At 34.8% G+C, this 23662-nt stretch overlaps 1 long non-coding RNA gene across 1 annotated transcript in view; it reads left to right on the top strand.

The window, feature by feature from the left end:
* The window catches only part of LOC113921341, a 36760-nt gene extending 13347 nt beyond the window's left edge, over positions 1-23413 (top strand). The window contains exon 4 of the long non-coding RNA XR_003519648.1: positions 23351-23413. This is a non-coding gene — a long non-coding RNA (uncharacterized LOC113921341). The remainder of the gene's footprint in view (positions 1-23350) is intronic.
* The last annotated feature ends 249 nt before the right edge of the window (positions 23414-23662 follow it).

The raw sequence follows: 23662 nt of genomic DNA, 5'->3' as shown, positions 1-23662 counted from the left end.
AGAGAGAGAGAGAAAGGGAAAGAGAATGAGCAGGGAGGAAGAGCAGAGGGAGAAAAAGAGAGAAGCACACTCCCCACCAAGCAGGGAATCTGACATGGGCCTCGATCCCCAAACCCAGAGATGATGACCTGAGCCAAAAGCAGACACTCAACTGACTGAGCCACCCAGGCACCCCTATTTTCAATATTCTTATACATTTTATTTGCTTTATTAATGATGCTCATGTCTTGCTTATGAATTGTCATGGGGCAGATAGTGGTTTAGGCATAGTATACAAAGTTAGAAGTCTGGCAAAAACTGTCTTATAATATATGCAGATATACCCTCTCCTACCAGAGATTTATGGAAAATATGTTTTTGGTAAGGCTTTCTTATAGCCATCATCCTCAGCTGAAGCAACTGGTTCATAAGATAGTCACAATTAAATACAATAATGAGAAACTTTCATCAAATAGTAAAAACAAACTCTGATTAATCTAATACATTTTACAATAACTAGAATCATGGCTTTCTCAATGTAAAATTTAGGAAACTGTACCAAACTTAGAGCTACCACAAACTTTCTACTTTAAAACTGTTCCTAAATCACAATAATAAGAACAAAGGCCCCAATATTAATAATGAAAAAGTGGAAAAACTATAATTTAATGAGTGCTTATAATATGTAGAACATTTTAACAAATATCTCACATTATCACATTATTTATCACAACAATCCTATAAGTATGTAATATTTGTCATTAATAAAATAAGAATTACTACTATTAGTATTACTGACATTCCACTGGTGGGAAAATGAGGCTTTGAAACTTAAGCAGCTTATACATAGCTAATAAGTGTGGGGTTTTATTTTTTTTTAATATTTTATTTATTTATTTGAGAGCCAGAGAGAGAGAGAGCACAAGCAGGGGGAGCAGCATAGGAAGAGGGAGAAGCAGGCTTCCTGCTGAGGAGGGGCCCAATGTGGGGCTGGATCCCAGGACCCTGGGAATCATGACCTGAGCTGAAGGCAGGTGCTTAACCAGCTGAGCCACCCAGGTGCCCCAGATGTGGGATTTTAAAAGAATTGTCCAAATTTCAAAGAATCATCAAAATCACCTTCCACTATGTAGTGCAAGTATACACAATAACGTAGACCAGATAGAGCTAAATGGATACAATAACTCATTGTAATCTCGGTGCAGCATAACAAGGGAAAATGTTGAATTCAATGAAGGTATATATTTGAAGAGAAAAGCTAAAATTATGCATTTTAAGTATGTGGCACAGTTTTTTCCTACACTTAAAAATATACAAATATTAAAGAACTAAATAAATGGAGATATATTCCATGTTCATGGACAGGAACACTCAACATTGTCAGGATGTCAGTTTTTCCTAAGATGATTTATAGAATCAATGCCATCTCAATCAAAATTCCAGCAAGTTATTTTGTGGATATTGACAAACGGATTCTCAAGTCTATATACAGAGACAAAAGATCCAGAATAGCTAGCACAGTGTTTAAGGAGAAGAACAAAGTTAGAGATGTGACACTAACTGACTTTAAGACTTACCATAAAGCTACTATGATCAAGAAAGTGTGGTATTGGCAAAAGAATTTACAAATAGATTCATGGCACAGATCAGAGAGCCTAGATATAGACCACATAAAAATAGTAATGCATCTTTGACAAATACACTGGAGTAAAGATAGTCTTTTCAATAAATAGTGCTGTAACAACTGTACAACCACATGTAAAACAAACAAACAAAAAAATGAATCTAGACACAGACCTTAAAACCTTTACAAAAATTAACTCAAAATGGATCATGGACCTAAATGTAAAATACAAAACCATAAAACTGTTTTGTGCTGGTCTCAGCCTTTCCATAGTGACACCATCAGCTAAAAATGCCTGGAGGCATTCACCAGGGCATCCGCAAACATTTTCTTTTTTTGAAACCAATGTTGTGGCTTCACCATCCCTTCTGATTCTTATTATGATTACAAGGTACTTTCAACAATAACCATTAGGAAACTTAGAGAAAAAAACACAACAAAAACAATAAAAACTGAACAAATAAAAAAAGGTTTATTACTCACAAGCCCTGGAGTTACGTGGCATGCCTTGGACCACACTGTGAGGTTGTAGGTAAAAAGAGAAAAAGAAAGGATGTGGGTCAGGGGATCTACTTTTGTTGGGGTTGAAGGTGGGATGATTTGGGTTTTTCAGGTTCACTGTTTAAGGGTGAATTTAAAACATAAAGACAGGAATTAAAGCTGGAAAGGGAAAAATAAGCTGCCAAATGTCAGCTACCTAAATCAGTCAGAGATTTCCAAAACAAAGGAAACTTCAGGGGTGGGATGGTCTAACTCTTTATCTAGTCTTGTGGCTAGCAATGTGTTTATTCAAGGTAACTGTCCTTGAAGTGGATGCCTGAGTAATGAAAAGAACATCAGGCACTTCCATTACAATAGAAACAAAACAAAGCAAAAAAATAAGCAAATAAAAAAAAAATCCAGAAAAACCCCTACGTGTCAGGAGTTTACACTACAAACTCCTAGAAGATAGCATAGGAGAAAACCTAGATGACCCTGACCCTAAGACAATGAGAAGACAAGCCACAGAGTGGGAGAAAATTTTCACAAAAGACCATATTTAATAAAGGACTGTTATCCAAAATATACAAAAAACTCGTAAAACTCAACACTAAGAAAATAAACAATCTGATTAAAGAAATGGGCAAAAGGGACGTCTGGGTGACTCAGTTGTTAAGCGTCTGCCTTCAACTCAGGTCATGATCCCAGGGTCCTGGGGTCAAGCCCCACATCAGGCTCCCTGTTAGGCAGGAAGCCTTCTTCTCCCTCTCCCATCCCCCCTGCTTGTGTTCCTGCTCTCGCTGTGTCTCTCTCTCTGTCAAATAAATAAATAAAATCTTAAAAAAAAAAAAAATTGGGCAAAAGACCAAAGAAGACATTCAGTTGGCAAATAAGCATATGGAAAGATGTGCCACATCATATATTATCAGGGAAATGTTAATTAAAACAACAATGAGATACCACTACACACCTATTAAATGACTAAAATCTGGAATACTGACAAAATCAAATGCTGGCAACAACGTGAAACAGAAAGAACTTTCATTCATTGCTGGTGGAAATGCAAAATGGTACAGCCACTCTGGAAGACAGTTTGGCAATTTCTTACAAAATGAAAATACTCTTGCCATTCAATCCATTAATCACACTCCTTAGTATTTACCCAAAGGAGTTGAGATCACACTCCTTAGTATTTACCCAAAGGAGTATTTGTGTCCATGCAAAAACCTGCACAAGATGTTTATAGTTTTTTCATAATTGCCAAAATTTGGAAGCAACCAAGTTGGGCTTCAAGTAGGTGAATGAATAAATTGTGGTACATCCAGACAATGGAATATTATTTAGCACTAAAAGGAAATTAGGTATCAAGCCATGAAAAGGCAGAGAGGAAACTGAAATGAATATTATTAAGTGAAAAATCCAATATGGAAAGGCTACATATTGTATAATTCCAACGATATGGTATTTTGGAAGAAGCAAAATAGGGAGAGAGCAAAAAGATCAGTGGTATCAATGACTGATGGAAGGAGGGAGAAATAGCAGAGCACAGAGAATTTTTAGGGCAGTGAAGGTATTATGTATGACACTGTAATGATGGATAAATGTCATCATACATTTGTCCAAACCCATAGAATGCACAATGCCAGAGTGAACCATAATGCTAACTGTGGACTTTGGAGGATTGTGATATGGCAATGTGGTTTTATCACTTGGAACAGAAGTGATAAACTTTTGTGTGGGATAATGGGGGAGGCTATGCATGTGCAGAGGCTGGGACTAAATAGAAAATCTCTGTTCATTTCCTCAGTTTTGCTATGAACCTAAAACTTTTCTAAAGAAATCAATTCTCGGGCACCTGGGTGGCTCAGTCGTTAAGCGTCTGCCTTTGGCTCAGGTCATGATCCCAGGGTCCTGGGATCGAGTCCCACATCAGGCTCCCTGTTCGGCGGGAAGCCTGCTTCTCCCTCTCCCACTCGCCCTGCTTGTGTTCCTGCTCTTGCTGTGTCTCTCTCTGTCAAATAAATAAATAAAATCTTTAAAAAAAAAATCAATTCTCAATTAAGGAAAAAGATAAAAATTGATCTCAATTCAGCAACATCCTATAAAATCCAGGATCCAAATACCTTGAAGAAAAATTATAAGTAGATTAAAAAATCACATACATTTTTACCTTAAACCAGGGCAATGGGGGTCCTCACTCTGTACCTTCATTTTAGAGGGTTCTGTCCTCGCTTGCTCTAACTCTGAGTTAGGAATTTGGAGTAAGGAATTTGAAGATCAAGAGCTTGTGCTCATTTGGAACACGTATTCTTGTTCCTAGGCATCACTTTGGGTACTAAAACCCCAGAATTCAGGGCCATTCCTGATGGGGAAAAAGAGAGGCCACTAGTGAAGGGGAAGAAAAGACAGAAGATGGAAGGTCCAACATAGTGTAGGTAGAAGCCCAGAGTTGCCACTTTTTGAAAGTCCAGATTCTGGCACAGGATTCCAAAGACTAGCCAAACATGGTCTTCCAGAGCATTATGAAAGTATGTGTATGTCAAGTAGGAAGCTAGAACATCTTTTATTTACAGTTTTTCAGCTTGATTTATAACTTTTTAACATTTAGACTTACAATTTGTGAGTCTCCATTTTCACTTTTGTTCCGGGCTGCACGGATGTTTGGGATAGGCTTGCCATGAGCATTGGTAAGGATATTTTTCATTCTCTCCAAGTTTTCTTTAAATATAGGCCTATGGGAAGAAATAAGGCAGGTATTATTGTATTGAATCTACTCGTTCAATAAGTTGAAAAACTCCTTGCTGATTCTCTCACACAACTCTACTGTGTGGAGTTCATTTCACGTGTAGCTGTCTGCATCACCGGATTCTGACAGTGCAAATGATGAAAATACAGCAGGTGCAAGTGTCCCAACTGCCTCATGAGCTATAAACTAGTATCATAAACGTGTTTAACTTCTGCTATCTGGAATTATTATTTACGTTATACAAATAGCAATTTCAAATGTAGACAAGTCTATTATATGTCTGCTTCAGTTTGGGATGGTCATACTTTCAGAAAATAAAAGCAGGAAATAATCCAGGTGATGATCCAAATTTCTCAGAATCAGAGCATCTCACACATTTTGTTTGTTGATGATTGTATCGGTTCACACACTTTGTATCTACTTCTAGGTATTGTTTTCTCACACAATTGTAGGGTTTGGACATAAATGTACTATTAACATTACCATCCTCTGCTATTGCTTTAGTTTCACAACTACAATGTTCACTGAAAAAACTCTAGTATAGTCTAATTTTTGGGAAAATAAAATCCCTCAAAAAGGTGAAAAAATTGTTAAATACAATAATTTGGGATTGAAATTGGTCCTCTATTAGTAAATAACCTCAGCGTCACAGGTATATGTTAAATGTAAAATGTGTAATGTTACATTTTAAATATTGCTTAAAGATTTTAACGACATATATAACATATAGTGGAATTCACAATTAGTGTGACTATGTGACTTCTGATATCTTGTTGGCTTATCTGGAAATCTGATGACCATACACTAAAATCATGGCTGAATGCTGAGAATTGCAGGGATTTTTGATGATGAACAAGTGAGAACGAATTCAGGAAACTCAGTGCAAATGCTTATAAAGAACTAGGTAATTACTTGTTCATGTGGATCTGCTTTCTTTGTTCTCTGTATCAAGCTTAAACTGTGCTAGTCTGCAGATCTATGAAGAGGCTGATCAACCACATTGAAATAGAACAAAATGCCATTAGATGATCCAAGAAATAAGTCACGGAACTAGTACAGAAGCTGTTTGCCCCTAGTTTAGGCAAGGAAGTTCACTATTGTTAGTAATACCACACCAAAGGCCAAGCAAACTCCATTAATGAAAAAGTACCACTATGAGTAAACAGAGAAGTTCCTATTAAACGAAGACTGTGGAGATGAGTCAGTCGGACTTGCTAAGTTTCCTGTGGGACCATCTTGCTGTCTTGAATACAGCAGTGCCTACATTTGAGATGCATTGACAATTCAAATGAGATTGTAATATTTGGGTTTCAAAAAATCATATGATGGGACATTGTTTTGTTTTGAAAAATATATTTAGAATAACAACTTTTGAAGTCTTATGAGTATATCATGGTTTTAAAATGTTTTAAATAGTAAAAAAGATTTTCTAATTATCATTTGTATAACTTTTTCTGAAGATCTCAGAGCAATCAAATTATGCAAGGTCTTCATAAATTTGCAAATTTTTATCATAGTGCAGGAACAAAAACTTTCCTGTGAAATTAGGTAACAATTAGATGGGAAACAGTGAATTAAATTTAAAGGCATATGAATTCATGTTGATTAAACTAAATGATATATTACTTTAGATGTTGAAACCCACAGAAAATTGCTTCAACTAGATTAAAAAATGTGCAAAGGTTCTAAAGTTAGTAACACCTCAAAGTTGAAAAGCTACATACTTTAAATGATATAGGTTGTTTCTGCAATATGCCATTAAATTTTTAATTTTAGAACTATGTACAAACTTTAAAATGATCTCAAATTTGGATACATAGCAAAAATTAGGAGAAGATGTTTGTTTTGTAGATATGATAGAAAAGTACACATTATTTTTCTGAGGTGCAAAAAAATGTTTAAGACCTAAAACCTGAATTTAGAGAGTGAGAGAAAAAGTTGTCAGGAACTATTTTCCACTCTATAGCTATGAGTGCTATAAAAAGGATCTAAAGTCTATTTCAAGCTTTAAAAATTAAAAAATTACTTCTACATTAAATAATAATCTTATTAAAAATGTAGAATTGAGACAGATTTTTTTAAAAGAATTTATTTATTTATTTATTTATTTGAGAGAGAGAGAGGGAGAGTACAAGCAGGGGGAACAGGAGAGGGAGAGGGAGAAGCAGGCTCCCCACTGAGCAGGGAGCCCTAAGCTGGGCTCTATAGGATCATGACCTGAGCTGAAGGCAGACGCTTAACTTACTGAGCTTCCCAAGGATCCCAGAATTAAGACAGATTTAAATAAAAATAGTTCTTGGATATAAAATCAAATTTTTCCCCCTTAGCCCCTCCTGAAAGGATGACTCTAAGTAGGTAGCTCACTTAGTGTGATATGCAATACCGTCATTGCTGCCAGTCCCCAGAACCACTGCACTGTAGATCACATCACTGCTCAATTTTATGTTCTGATCAGCCCAACCTGATGCTTTTCCCTTTTCATCAAAACAAATATATATTTTTTCAATATTACATATTTTTTTTACCCTTTATCTATTCATTTACTTAATTTCCGTCTTTTCTATCTTCCCAGGTTTTTTTGTAATTTATGTAACACTACTGTTCCTCCTGCAGTATTTTTCCAAGAAGAAAGGGAAGTCATTAACATATGGTTGTATTGTCATTTTCATAGAAACAAACAGTGCCTATTGGTGATCGTTGATCTTGTATTTGTTTACAAGTTAACTTCTTCAATGTCCTTATATGGTTAGCTTAGGATACCTACCTCTCTTTAAGAGGCATCCTTTTGAGTATTTTCAGTGTTCAAATCTTATAATGATATGAAATACCTCAAAAAAGCAATCAAAGGAGGTGGATACTGCCATTCTCACAGATCAAATTTATCGGTAGATTTGCTATGAGATTAGTATAAATACGTACTTGAAATATGTGATCACTTGACTATAAACTACAGGTAATTCTTTATAATGCAAAAATGTGTTAAATGCTTTATTTAATTTGGTTAAGAGGGGAAATATCTTAACAGTGTAATAATTTTAAAAAATGACCTGTGGGATGATAATGGCAATTACACCAAAGCTGGGGCTACAGAACTGATCTAAGATATATGGTCATTCTCTTGGTGGAACCATTAGGTACATAATATCACTACCATATGTTATTTTACCAAGGAGATGACCAGAATGACATTTTAATATTTAATTCTAATATGATACAGTCTTGTTTATAAGAAGTTATATTTTGAGCTCAAGTAATATTTGATTTAATAAGTGAGTTAACTGTGCAGGTTAATATACATATTGCACAAGGGCATGCTTAATGCAATTAAAAATTAGCTCAGGCAAAAATTATCATGAAAGATTTATAGAGTGCTAACAGCAAAGATTATTTCTGTATTTACTATGCCTAACATTGGTTCTTCAAAGACATGTTTCATATCCATGTTCTTCTGTAACTTAACTCTTTCTTGGTAATAAAATATTATTTGAATTCAAAGATAAGTCTGCATTTTAACAAAAAGGTTCTAAATCAACTTACTGAGGCCATAGTGGTTAACTTTCATATCATTTAAAGTTTAAGAAAAAAGAAGTTAAGTTTTTTTGAGAGACTCATTTGTAACTATGTGCATCTCTTGCCATTAACTTGGTGACTAGATTATTCTTTTTCATAAGGAAAGGCTATATAATTTATTTTCTCTCTCTCTCACTCCCTTTCATTCTCTCTCAGATGGCTTTTCTCATTAAAAGTTTCAGAATTGTTCACTGTTTTGCCAAGTATTTATATTTTAAATAAGTAGGCATAGTTTTCTTCTGAAAGTTGTAACAAGGCAGAATTGAAAGTGATTTTGTTTAGTAGTCCGTTGAGAAAAGTAAATATGGTCATACTGTTATTTGACAATCTCTAGTATAATAGTAATATATCTTTGTGAATAATGGATATTTTAAAATATCTATTTGTTTTCAATCTTATCAAATGTGTTGTTACTATATGCTTATCATTGACACTATGCTTATTGTCACACAAAGAAAAATAAACCAGATGTGTTTCTCATGTTCACTATTAACTTATTTTTAATAAAGGTGTAAAGTTGCTTTAAAGTTTTAGAACGCATAATGACAATTGGTGTTTTCAGATTTTTTTGATTTTTGGGTTTTTTTTTTTTTGGTGAGGTGTTTTTTGGGTGTTTTTATTTTTGCTTTTGTTTGTTTGGGTTAGCAGCTCACAAGCAGAAGATCAGATTTTTCAGCTGTTGAATGAGACCAAGCACTTCATGTGGTTCTGATGAAGATAATTTCTAGAGCAAAAATAAGGTTCAAACAATAGAACATGACCTTTAGGATCAAAAAGCAAACAAAAACCTATTTGTGTTCTCTGATATCACTCTTAGATTAAAGGTTTTATTAAAAAATAAAATCAGCTAGGAGTCCTCCATTGTCTTTGCAGATCATCAATACTCATAAGTTATCTCCTCCTATGTCATTTATTTGCTTCATTCTGTTTTCCCTGAGATAATAGATTACATAACAATGGGCAACCGTTATCAGCACCTTTAAGTTTCCCATCCCTCTCTCTCAATTCAGGAATGCTTGCCAAATGAAACAACAGATTGGATTGGAAGGATATATCCTAAATCATATTTTTGATTCTTGACTAAGTCTGATCAGGAAAGGCTCTGAGTGAAAATCTTATCTCCTGCTGTTTAGGATATAGAAACATCGACTTTTCCACCTCTCTCAGTCTCCCAATTCTCAGTAATTTAGATTACAGACCACAGGCAGAGAGACCCTCACTTCTACCTTTGCTTGCAAACTGCAGATTCTTGCCTGGGCTTATCTCTTTCTTACAGAATTTCGCTAAAAGTAGCAGGAACAGTTAGAACTCGGTGTTTTTCCATCCTCTTCCCCTACAAACTACAAAATCAAAGGCATTTGGTGTGACTTCCAGTTATTACAGGTCATAGTTTATGAAATATTTTTCCTTACGACAAATGTCACAAGCATACCAACATAGAGCATATCCTTTCTTCTGCCTGCTATCCATACACCAAGACAATGATATGTATTTTTAATTTTTATTGCTGCAAAGCCCCACTTCTAGGTACCAATTTCTATATTAGTATTCAGGCTATACTGCTGGAACAAGGGATCCCACATATGTGGCTTGAATGACATGGGAGTCTACTTCACACAAAACAGTACAGAAGTGAATTTCCCAGGGCTGGTGAAACTGATCTACTCCAGCAAGTCAGGCATCCAGATTCCTTTCATCTTGCTCTCTCATCTCCAGGTGTTCTGTCCTTGAGCATATCATCATTGTTAGCTAGCATCTATATCCACCTTTGAGACCAGAAGAAGGTGAATAAGTAAATCCGTGGTTGGTGGCTTTACATTTAAGGTGCTGATCTAAAAGTTCCTCATTTAATTTCCTTGCATATACCACTGGCTCAAAGTGAGTACATGGATGCATCTACACTAAAAGAACTAAGAAATATATTTTGCTTGGTTATGGTGTTGTAACTAAAACTTGGGAGTCCCATTATTAAATGGAATAAAGGAGAAATAAATGTGAGAGCACAATTAGCACTCAATGTCACAAAATGGTACTTGTAAAGGATAGTAAGAAAATTGAATGAAAATGTGCATTTGCTATGCACAGGCTAGTTTTTTTTTTTTTTTTAAATTATACTACTCATTATTCCTGAAATACTCTTTTCAGGTCCATTTTCATTGTGCAATAATCCTCTTACAGAAACTACAGCTTGGCTTTAGTATTTCCTATTCTATCAAATACAAGCCTTCTGAGTGAGGGTCCAGCTCTCCAATGACTTCTTCAAATACTTGTTTATCCTCATCTCTGAAGTCATTTTACTAAGCTCTTAGTAATACTCATTCCTCCCTTTGTGTTTTTAATCATGGGATTTTTTTTCCCTAATATCTCCACTCATTTATCTTCATCATCTTCAAAACCTGATTTGAAGTTTTCCTTCTCCATAAAGTACCTGATTTACCTTGCATAATTTGCTATTTCTTACATCATCACTTTTTACTATGTTAATTTGCACTTATGAAGATGTTACCTTTTGTAATTTTACACATTCCACCTTTATATGCCATCTTCCAACTAGACTATAAACTTTTCCAAAAGAGAAAAAAAAAGTGCTTCTTATCCACACACTATAATACTATAGTGTAAATGCTCCTTGCTAAAAAAGCATCCCTCTTATGAGAGAAATGTTTGGAAAAAAGCACAATGTTTGAAGATGAGCATGCCCTCTCTATAGCTGCCATTTAACTAGCAGTATGATCTTGGACAAGTAACCTGATATCCTCTGTGTTGTTATTGTTGTTATGCCAAATATGAAGTCTACAGCTCTGCTAGCAGGGTTCTTCAGGACTAAGCTTGGTGACGATAGCATATTGCTTATTCAGCTTTATTATTTAGAATAGCTAATATTTAGGACATTAATAATATCATTTTTCTATGTAAAAGTTCATATTGTTTACAACTATTTTACATGATTTTTGTTTATTATATCAGGCAACATTGGTACGCATATCAATGAATACTACTATCAGCATATTAACTTCTAATGATAATGTTCAACTGCTTTCTCTATGGACTTCTAGGGTCATATAAAAAAAGAAAATTCACATATTAGACCTATTAAAAATAAATTTACTATTTATTTTACTAAATTAAAAAAATATGATTAAACCAATAGAGGCCCAACAATCTCAGAATTTGTAAAACCAGAGGTGAACCAATTCCACACACAGTTTATACTGACTCAGCATTTTTATGCAGAAGAATTAATGTAAAATAATATGTTAGGGTTATTTGATCTCTAATGTCCCTTCCAGCAATAACACTTCATGATTTATACTGCAAAATATGTAAGTTTCTTTATATTTCCAAATATTAGTATAACATATTCACATTATCATTTTTCTAGTAGATTAATTTAAGCCTATCATATCAAGAACTATACATGAACTTTTAAATTCAGTATCTCTTATGTTTACAGACAAAACTTCTCATAGACATCAAAGTCATATAATTTTGGATTCTACTGAGGCTGTCTTGAAATAGTAAAAATAACTAGCCATTCTGAAAATAAGACTGGGCACTTAATGTTGGCTTCACATAATAGGGATTTTATTTTCTACTTTAATGCCCTGAATGTACAATGGTTCTATATGCACAATAGCATTTGTATAATTAGATGATACCAAGAAATATTAACATTCATGTTTTCCCCTTCTACTTATTTTTTTCTTAGTCGATCAGAAACCAAATTTATAAGTCTTACATACATATTCTCAGAGTTTCTATATTCTCCTACCAAACTTGTTGACTAATCCCAACTAAAAAAAAATTGGCCTTTTTTGAATATCCCAAATTTGTATTTGTACAAAATGAAACAGATGCAAACATAAGAAACTGTTTTAGTTGATTAAGACAGTTGAAGCAGAGGGCTAAATAGTTGCTAATATTAATCCACCCAGTGCTAACCTAATTCATGGGATATTGCCTATCCTTTATTGCAAGTTTGGTCCTTCATGTGTCTTTTGGCCTACATATTTTTATTAAGTTAGTCAAAATTGGATTTGTGGGCGCCTGGGTGGCTCAGTTGGTTAAGCGACTGCCTTCGGCTCAGGTCATGATCCTGGAGTCCCGGGATCGAGTCCCGCATCGGGCTCCCTGCTCAGCAGGGAGTCTGCCTGTCCCTCTGACCCCCTTCCCTCTCATGCTCTCTCTCTACCATTCTCTCTCTCTCTCTCAATAAATAAATAAAAATCTTTAAAAAAAAAAAAAAAAAAAAAAAAATTGGATTTGTGACCTATAATGAAAGAACCTAAACTAATCCAATATTATTTTTATAACTTTCCAATAGGAGGATAAAAAATAGTTGGGGAAGCCCTAGAGCAAAGTAGCAGGTGAAAATTAACAGGCAGGTGAAAATTTTTCAAAACCTGTATGAGGGTTTAATTTATTTTCATCCTAAATTGAATTAAAGATATGAGCTCCCATTATGGGATAGGATAAAGGTAACACTCTCTGGGGGAAGATAATATTGTAATACCAGTGACTTGGACTGCATAGAGATAGGAGTATATGACCATATGACAATAAAAACAGATCCTAAGTTAATCCTGATTAAAAAAAATGTTAGCAGTTTATTTAAATTAACTATGATTAATATATTTAAGAAGCTAGAGAAATAAATGTAGAAAGTTTAAAAATGGAAAATATCACTAGAGAACTTGAGTATGAAAAATCAAATGGAAATTCTAGATCTAAGCAATATAGTCACTAAAATTACTAGAAGCAAACTATATATAGGACACGACTAGATTTGTATGAGGAAAGATGGTGGTACCTGTGCTAAATCTGAAAATCTGGAAAAAATATAAATACATTAAATAGTTTGAGTCATGTGGGAAACAGTGAAAACATATATCCTTTATCTCATAATGAAGAGGCCTGAAAGAAAGGGAAAGAGAAAATGGGGCAGAAGCAATATTTGAAGACTTGAAGGTCTGAAAATTGTCCAAAACCATTGAAAGACATGAACCTTCAGATTCAAGAAGCAACTACAAACAATGTGAAGAAAGAAAGAAAGAGAGAGAGAAAGGAAGGAAGGAAGGAAGGAAGGAAGGAAGGAAGGAAGGAAGGAAGGAAGGAAGGAAGGAGGGAGGAAGGAAGATAGATCTTGTTAACCTGCCAGTGGAAAAAAGAGACACTACTTTCAAAGGAGTAAAAACAACACTGGTAAATGATTTGTCAAATTAATGATGAAAGCTAGAAGACAGAGAGATCACATTGTTAAAGAAAGAAAATACCTGCTACACTTGAATTCTACGTTCAGTGGTAACCTACAAAAGTGAAGACAAGCCTTCTGTTTCTGACTAGGATGCAGGGAGTTGCAAGAAACCATCCATCATTCTCGAACACAAACTAGCCAGAAAAACTACAGCATCACAGTTCTCTTGAATATATTAGAAAGCTGAGAACAACAAGAAATCCATATGAACTAAGATGCAGACTGTGCAAACTCTTTTTAGGAGTAAGAAATCATGACTGCTTGCATTCTTGGTGAAGCAGCAGGAAGAGGAAAAATTTACCATAAGACGGGGTAAGGAAAAAACAGTCAGGACTTCATCATTTATTGATGGAGTGAGGCCTCATTAATGTATTGAAATTCCAAGGACTTCTAGCCACAGAGTATGACTACATTAATTGCCATTTCTTACCCTCCTGCCTTCACTGAATACTGGGGAATAATATACTGAAAGTGGGGTGAAGGAGCAAGGCAGGAAAATAGACAGAAAAATCACTCTAAGGAATTCTGGACAGTTACCAAATGCGAGGCAGCTGGTAGCATGGTAGTAATGCTGAGACATGAGAATCAAAGCTATTGTTTTTGTCTGTAGAATTTTCTCTGTAAAAGATGAGGTTTTATTTTTATATTGTTTATGAATTTTATTGATAAAAATAACCATTAAAAATGATTTCTAAGCACTTTCATGGACTTGAAAGTGCACTGTATCCTTGTATGAAGGCTAACACATGGTAGGCCATTCTATCTTCCACTTGAACTTGGTATACAACCAAAGCTATTCTTTCACTGTTCTGGGTTTTAGGTAGATTTAAATTTCATTAGATTAGATTGTTTTGGTTTTTTAATTGAGCCTTTTTTCATTTTGAAAACTGCAATCGTAATTTGTACAGAATGTTAAGAAAAGGCTTTGTTTATGTTGAGAGCATGTTAATACATCTATTTCTTTTCATTCTATTCACTTGTCAAATCTCGACTATTGAAATTTTTTTTAATTGGTATGATTCTTCATAAAGAATTCTTCCGATTTAGATTGAAGTGAAGAGTTTATAATAATCCTTAAGATCCCTTTGCAGTCTCTTATTCATTCATTTATCCATTTGAATCAACAGGGATTTGTTTGAATGTATGCTATTGTATAAGCCTTTGTTCTAGAATGAGGAGCCCTGCTGGGTACATTGCCCTCTTAGGTAGGTGGAAAAAATAGACTTAATTTCCAAAGATTCAAAAGATGTTAGAATGATGAGCTAAAACTTTCCATAGAGACAATAAGAAGCTTTATACTTTTATTTGGTTATTGGATCATCATCTACTTCATCATTCTCACATCTTTTTAAGGTGAAAGCAAACTATGAATATGCTGAAAAGTTATGTTGAACATATACAGCTGTATGAATGTCATCTAATCATCAGAATATCTACCCATGAGATGGATAATATTACCTTCATTTTCTGGTTGAGTAAACTTAAGCTCATGGTTAAATAACTAGCTCAATCTCACAGAGAAATCCTAGTTTCTCTGACAGCAGAGCCCACAGCTTTTCCGTTACAGTATGCCCTTGCCTTTCCTACTCTAAAGTGACTAATTTTACCTGAGACTGCTGGGTTATTTTTAGTCAAATTAAGTGAGCTTGCCTACTTAGCGGCATGTAATGCATGGGTCACAAATAAAGAAAAAATTATAGTTAATATGGACTGTGCCTTGCCAGTCTCAAAGACTTAATACATGCATTTGCATTTGAATATTGCCCAAAGTAAACATATACCTTATTCTAACACTGGTGTACATAATAATGATAGAGCTACAAGTGAGTTGTCAGAGGTCTCTTGGATTGGTAGGGAATTAATTCATTTTACATTCTGAAATAACAGACACTCATTTCCCTTAATAATGACACTTGAGAATTCATTAAAGTAACAAGTCCATATTGATTGACAGTTTTGATTACTGAACACAGCTGTCTCTGTGTGACCCTTTCATTTGTTCTCTTGCTTTGTTCTCATATCTTTGCCTCAGTGGAACTCTATTTCAATATGTCTGTCATTTAAAGATGAAAAAGAAGAGTTTTACACCACACACTTTTTCTCCTTAAGAAGAAAAGTTTAGGGTGGAAACACTGTCAATATTGCCAATATTTTATTTTTATTTCTTTTGTTTCTCTTGGATTCTGGGTTTGGTATTCAGACCAAATCGGAGTTCAGTGAATGAACTGGCTGTAGCACAGTTGGTCCACAAATGTCAGCAGGGATGTGTTGGGGGATGCATGTTTCTAACTGCACCACTGATTTAGCCATGGTAACTGATATTTCAAGAGTTGGGAAAGAATAGATCAATTTGGCTACAGCTCTAATAGACACAAACTCAGTTCTTTAAAAATTGGCATAAGACTCATTAATTTTAACTTAAAAAAACCTTCTCTTCACCTCAAGAAAAGCTTCCAGTTTCTGTCATAACTTGAATCCCGTCAGATTTGTGATCTTAGGTTTCTTACCTTGGAAAATTCATTCAAGAACTTCTTTCCCACCAGTATCTTTGTTTCATCATTAATGAATAACATCAAATCTTACTATGTGTTGGGACATCTATTTGAAAATCTCATCTTTTAAAGCCAAAGGTGGAATATTTTTGCACATCCCAGTTCTCTGGAGGTTCTGTCTATGTCTACAGTATGCTGACTAGGTAACGTTTTGCCAGGCAAACCTAATTTCCTTCCTACCAAAGTAACTCTAAATGTTTGTATTATTCCTTTCACATTTTTGTATCAAGTCAGTCCAGAGAAAGGGAATAAGACGATCAGGACACGGCTCAATTTTATGCCTTATAGCAAAAATGTTTTATTATAATTTCTATACTATTGAAACAACTGTCATAATATAACTGCATTTAGAATAGCATAATGGTTATAATTCATACTGCCTGGGTTCTTTTTTTTTCTTTAAGATTTTATTTATTTATTTGAGAGAGTAAGAGAGAGAGAGCTCACACGAGACAGCAGAGTGTCAGAGGGAGAAGACTCCCCACTGTGGGGGGAGCCTGACGAGGGGCTCCATCCTGGGCCTCCGGGATCTTGACCTGAGCTGAAGGCATACACTTAACCGACTGAGCCGCCCAGGCGCCCCCATACTGCTTGGGTTCTAATCATAGTTTTGCCACTTATAGCTGTGTGACCTTGAGCAAGTTAATGAATCCTTCTGTGTCTCACTTGCCTCATGTGTAATACAGATATTAATTGTTATCTATCTCTGTTGTGAGGATGAAATGTGCTAATACATATATAGAGGCACAGGGCTTAGAAGATTCCTGGGCACATATTTAAAGTTCAATAAATGTTAGCCATTTTATTGCTATTGCTGCTGCTCTTGTCATTATTTGGGCCCTTAGTAGCCATGTGTCATGGGTTCATAAAAGGAATTCCTTAAACTGTGTAGAAAATCACTTGGATCATCTAGAATAACACTGACCACCCCCCGGGTAGAGATGGGACAGATCATTACGGCAAAATTTCCTTTCTTCTCTACTTATGAATTTTCAAGTGCTAATGTAATTCTTATCTTTTCCCTACATTTTCCTCTTAAATGTGCACAAGGAGGTACTAAAGTCATGCATGCATGTGAGATTTTAGTCTGTGTATTTAAGCAATTTCAAGTATACTTGAGAAAAATTTCAAAATCATTTTCTGGCAAATTTTGTTATCCTTGGCTCAACCAGGACTTGAGGATCCTGAAGAAAGATGATTTTTATTAGCGATAAAGAGTATATTTTCTCCTTGATACGTTGGGATAAAGAAAAAATATGTGTTTGGTACTAATGTCTATAATTCTCAGAATTTTCTGGATTCAAATTCTTATATTTAATCTTCCCCAAAAGCCTTAGATGGCATTTAAATAGCTTCCTTAGGGGTTGGATGGGCTGTAATGCCAAAAACAAAACAAAACAAAAAGTAATATGGCTCATTGGGGGAGAAGTGAGGCCAATTGGTGGACATTTTAATATTATCTATCTAGCAATAAAATAGACTAGGTGACAATATAATCTAAATCTTGGAACTTTTCAAACATTTTTTAGGGGTGTTCAGAGAAAAGTAAAGGACTATACAAGTTCTAAGTTTCCCTTCCCTTTTCATATTCAAACATCCCTATTGCACCAAATATTTAGAAAGCTACTGAAACATATTTTGTTTTCCCTCCCACCAAATGATTTTGTGACATCCTTTGAGATAACCTGAGATAATCTTGGTGTTTCTTAACCATTGTTGACAATCACTGGGTGGTGATGATTCAGCTAAGGAAGGAAATTAAGAAGCTTATTTTTAGAATCCTCAAATATCAAGAAAAATATCTCCTTTTGTTCTAGGGATCAAGTTTGAGAATTGGGGAAAAATACTAGCTAGTTTTGAAATTATTTCTAAAAATGCCCCCAATATGTCCCAGGCACACTTTTTTTGTCTTGCTGTTTCCACCTCCCGAAGAGATATCTTCTTGGCTCAGTTTCATCACCACATAGTAGTAAGAAGAAATATCAAAAAACTCATGAAACAAGACAAAGAGAAAAAGAGGTAGTTAACTTTATAGCATGTAGAAGTTTCATAAGTTTTTGGTTTTTTTATCTATAAGTGCTCATTTTAATAGGGATTCCTTCACTTTGGGAATTGTTAGATTAAATGGTGCTTTAGTTTATGATTCCCAGCAGTATACCCTGAAATGAAGATTTGAGGGAAAGTGGCTTATTTGAAAGGTGTAAGAAACCCTGAGGAATGTGATAAGTCAGACAAGGAAGGGAAGGCAGAATAAAGACAGTATTATCAAGAAGGCAACCATTATGGGTGACTGGAGCTTAGATCTGCAGACACCTTGGGGAAATGGTATGAAATAGAGATCTCAGAGTTATTCCATGAGCGGCAAGTGGGCTGGAATCTTTAGCTCCCATTAGTCATTGATCAATGGTTGCCTCTTGGGGAATGGGAGAAAATATTAGTTCCTTGTTATTCTTAGCCTGCCAGAGTTTTGCCACAACGGTTTTCTTCCCCTCATGAGAAAGCCTGCTGACAAAGATTTCAGATACTGGTAGTTGCAAGTTGGACAGTAGGCATTAAAGTGATACAGGCAGGGTAACAACTGCATTTTTTACGAATGGCCTCCTCTGTGTTTTTTTAAATAAAAGCTATTCTATTTCTAGCTGTTCTTCCTATATGCTTGCATATCACTCTTTGATTCTTATTATCTCATTATAATTGGTTATTTATTTGTATACTTCATATTGTTCACCAGTGAAACTCCAGTGCACTGCCTACTAGTTGCTCAGTAAATATTTATTTTTTGGAAAAAATAAAAGAATGTCTTCAGAATCAAGAATGATATTTTATAATGTTCCATTATTGATTCTTCCTACTTACCTCATGCTAGTCTAGACCATTTGTATGCTTTTAACTTAGAGGTATGATTATTCTAATATTTTAAACACACTGTATAGTCACCTGTATTTAGAAGCATTTTTTCAGTCACTCTGTTTTCCTACCCTATTAGCATTTAATTAAAGGTTTTAGCAAAGGAAATAAAATGCTGTGCACATGTTTTGAAATACCCAGATTTAGAGGATAAATTCATTAAACCCCAAAAGTGAGGTAGTGTAATTACACAAATAAATGCACATTTCCAGGTAAATGCACTTTACAGGGATGCTTTGAAATTTAAGAACTTGGCAACACAGAGAAAAGGGAATAAGTTGTCCTTGAGATTTTAAATGAACAAAAAGTATCCCTCAATTTGAGAGTGATCTAGGAATATACTTTCAGTAGAAGTGCTGGCCAGTAGAGCTGTGAATGAGTTTACATGGAGGAGTAAGAGACTCTTCCATGAACTTTTTGCTTTTTGCTGCCAGGACTTACATTTTTACAAATATTTTAATATTTTAAAATTGATTGAGGCTTGAATAATATCTTTTCAATTGTTTTATTTCTTCAGTTCTTATTCTTAAACTTTTTGTTCTCTACTGGTGCAATGGCTTATATTCTAAAACATATAACCTGTGGTTATATCAACTCACAGCTGTCATCCAAAAATGTAGTGCTGAACTTTAAGTAAAAGCATATTCTGGGCGCCTGGATGGCTCAGTAGGTTAAGCATCTGCCTTTGACTCAGGTCATGATCCCAGAGTCCTAGGATTGAACCCCACATCGGGGCTCCCTACTGAGCAGGGACCCTGCTTCTCGCTCTCCCCCTCCTAAGCCCCTCCCCCTGCTGGTGTTCTCTCTTCCTCACTCTCTCTCTCAAATAAATAAATCTTTAAAAAAAAGTAAAAGCATATTCTAAGATATCCAAAAGTATTCATTTATACTTATAGCAAATACATTTAAAACCTTAGACAAGTTAGATGTTCATGTGTGTATCTATGTCTGTCTATCTATCTATCTATCTATCAACAATGCAGAAGATGAAGAAGTTTTTGAGGAGAATCGCCTTACTCCTGGAGAAGTAGGGTTGAATCCTTTACTGCTTCCTCTTCTCCCATGTCCTGTAAGCGTAAGGCATGCCTCTAACTTACAATATGTGAAATTTGTCAACCCTGCAAGTTGATAAAAGAGCTTCTAAATTGAGGTGATATATGAAAAAGGAAGCTATTAGAAAATGATCCCTTCAAATGATTTCCAGAAACTAGTTACTAGTCATTTCAAACTTTAATTTAGTAAGCAAGGAGGTAGCAAACAGGGAATAATAATGGCCAACACTTGCTGTCATTTCTACTTAATAGGTGCTATTGTAAGCATTTTACATAAATTTTCTCATTAAATCAGAGCAACAACCCAAGAACAGACCTCATTCACGTTTTAAGAAGGTAATATTTAGAAACTTAAATAACTTGCCCAAGGTCACATACCTAAGTGTCTAGCCAGGACTCCAACTCAGGAGGTCAGACTCCAAAAATCATACTGTTAGTAAAATTTTGTGTATAATTTAAAGAGGAGGAATATAGGAGATATCTTAAAATAAATTATAAAGATCTCAGGCTTCACATGTCCCAAAAGTGTAATTAAGGACTCTAGTAAAACTGACTGAAACATACACCTTAGGGACATTGAGAAGTCATGACTAAGTCGTAAGGACTTACATGAAGGTTCTAAGTTTGTGAGTGAAAATCTTGAAGACTTTGAGAGATTAGGGTGACATTGTTTATATAATATTAATCCCCTTGGTAACTTCTTACTAATTGGACAAATAGAAGAGAATGGAAAAGACTAGACTAGCATGTGCTCAACTTCCTAAGAAATAAGTACTATTAGCATGTATGTGTAATACCGAGCTTTTGGCAGTTTAGCTCATCTGCTCATAATTTAGTCTATAATTATTGGTAAGCAAGTGAAAGAGGATGATGTAAAAAAGTGGGAGAAGCCCATAAAAACACCACCACTTGCAGAGCTCTCCTAAAGTTTGTCATTAAGCAATACTGAGTGAAAGAATTTTATTGAACTTCAGAAAAGTACTTTTTAAGGCAATGAGTTAATTTCTGACGATCAGGAGATCCTAGATCCCTTCATACAGTGAGAGATAGCTATAAAGTCATGACTGAAGATGTAAAGAGGAAGTGAGGAGTCTCAGGCATACCTCAGATAAGCGGTTAACCTTCAAAGCATCACAACAATGAGTTTTATTCCAAGTCACACTTATTAGGCAAAACAAACTTGGGCCCTCAGACTATAAATCAAAAGATGAACCCCATGTGCTAGAGAAGACCAAAAATTCCCAGGTAAAAAGTTATCTACAGCAGATTTCAATGAGGGGTATCTATTTTGCAACTGGGAGACATTTGGAAGTACCTGGGGACATTTTTGGATGTTAAAACTGAAGGAGATGCTATAGGAATCTATTACAGAGTGGCCATAGATGCTTCGAACATCCTATAGTGCACAGGACAGCCCCTAACAATAAAAATGAGCTGGCCCAAAATGCCAATAGGTCAAAGTTGATAAACTGACCTATTAATAAAGACTTATTTGGAACAATTTCATCCATGAAGGCTTACAGTCAGGAAGCAAAAATCTATTGAGAAGTGACAACATCTACTGGGATGGTGAAGGCTTATGCCTCTGTATTTTTATGACTGTACAAAGATAATTATTGAGAATTGAGAAGGGAGTTTTGATTATTGGGAATCCTGGATAGGTTAATTGAACACTGGCTTTTTTATGGGCTTGAGTACCAAAAATAATAAAAGTTCTGAATTTTGTATCAATCAGCTTAGGCAAATAAAAGATAAACTGTAAGTATATAGATATACCATGTAAATTATTCAAAATCATACTGTAAAACAATGTTTATGTAGTTCTCTCAAAAAAGCATTTTCAGTACTAATGATGTATAAGGTAAAATAGAGTAGAACAGAGATATTCTTTTTAAATATTATTTAATCTTTTATTGCAAAACATGGAGAGAAATATCAAAAATCCCAATGAATTGCATTGCTGCAAGGTGTTCTTGCTTCTAGCTCACAAAACTACAATAGGATGTAACAAGAATGGTTTTCCACATAGGCCTGAAAAAAAATAATCACATGATTTCTCCAAAATTAATAAAAGTGCCTCTAACTTTTTTCATAAGAAAAATAATTTCACTGTTTATTTGGAGAATGCACTTAACACCAGATTTTTAACTGAGTGATAATCACAGCAAAGCTTCTAATTCTGATTTATACAGTTGATTTCCTAGTCAAATGCCAAATGTCTTGTTTTTCTCTGAGACTTATATATGTCAAGAAGCATTATTAAGCATATTTTAGTAAATGTGCAACAGCTAGTACTGTTTGTAGTAGAATGCATTTGAAGGTAGAAAAGTTCTATCTAGATTAGGCATTCTGAATATTGGGTCTGAGAACGGAGTTTTGGGATCCTTAAAACCTCTAAAATTGAATGCCAAATTCTGTGTTTGAGTGTATTTTCCCTAGGTGGAAACAGTTTATAGTTTTTATAGGATTGTGACAGGGTCCATGGGCCAGATACTGAACACTATTACCCTGGAGGAAGGTTAGAAAGGGCTTAGATCAGTCATAAAATCTGGTTCTCTCTTTTCTATCTGGAAATATAAAATTTTAAATGTCATATTCCCTATTGGAACAGAGAATAAGAAAAGTGAAAATTTCTTGTCACTGTAGGCTCATAAGGAATATCCATCTTTCAAAAAACTCATTTTCATAATACTCGGGATTCTCTTTTAAATCCAAATCAACAAAATACTACAATCTTAAAATACCTCTACCTACTGCTTCCAAAGATCTGAGAATACACACACACACACACACCCACATACACACACACCCTGAATTTAATGAGTCCAATTTTAAAATGAAAATACTGTAGAACAACCTATTTAGGTACAAACTGTGGCATCTAAACACTGCAGCTATAATCACTTACCATTAACCTGTTGTTAGTCCCTATCTCTGCAGCAAATTCATAAAAAGTTAATAAAAATATATTGATGTTATAATTCTCTATTGATTTTTATTTAAGAATGTTCAATTTATTTCCTTTAAGGCATTCCCAGAGCAATCTGTTTGGATTTCTATTATGTTAACCATGTCATTCTGTATTTCATTATAATTAATTGCAAACATGTCTCTTTATTCTATATGAAGTTACCTCCCTGAAATCAGGTATGTTTTCTTATTCATGTTTTTTTTTCTCCTTTATAGAGTACCTTTCAAAATGAAAGAGCTTCAAAAATGATAGAATTTGGGCGCCTGAGTGGCTCAGTTGGTTAAGCGACTGCCTTCGGCTCAGGTCATGATCCTGGAGTCCTGGGATCGAGTCCCGCATCGGGCTCCCTGCTCAGCAGGGAGTCTGCTTCTCCCTCTGACCCTCTTCCCTCTCGTGCTCTCTATCTCTCATTCTCTCTCAAATAAATAAATAAAATCTTTTAAAAAAATGATAGAATTTGCGTCTTCTAATAGCACTTCAGATTTTGTCAAATAGTTCTTGAAAAACAACATAAAACAAAAAGAAAT

The sequence above is a fragment of the Zalophus californianus genome, chromosome 9 (assembly GCF_009762305.2).
Source record: "Zalophus californianus isolate mZalCal1 chromosome 9, mZalCal1.pri.v2, whole genome shotgun sequence".
NCBI lineage: Eukaryota > Metazoa > Chordata > Mammalia > Carnivora > Otariidae > Zalophus > Zalophus californianus.
Note: the sequence above shows the minus strand (reverse complement) of the source record. Positions and strands in the feature narration are given on the sequence as shown.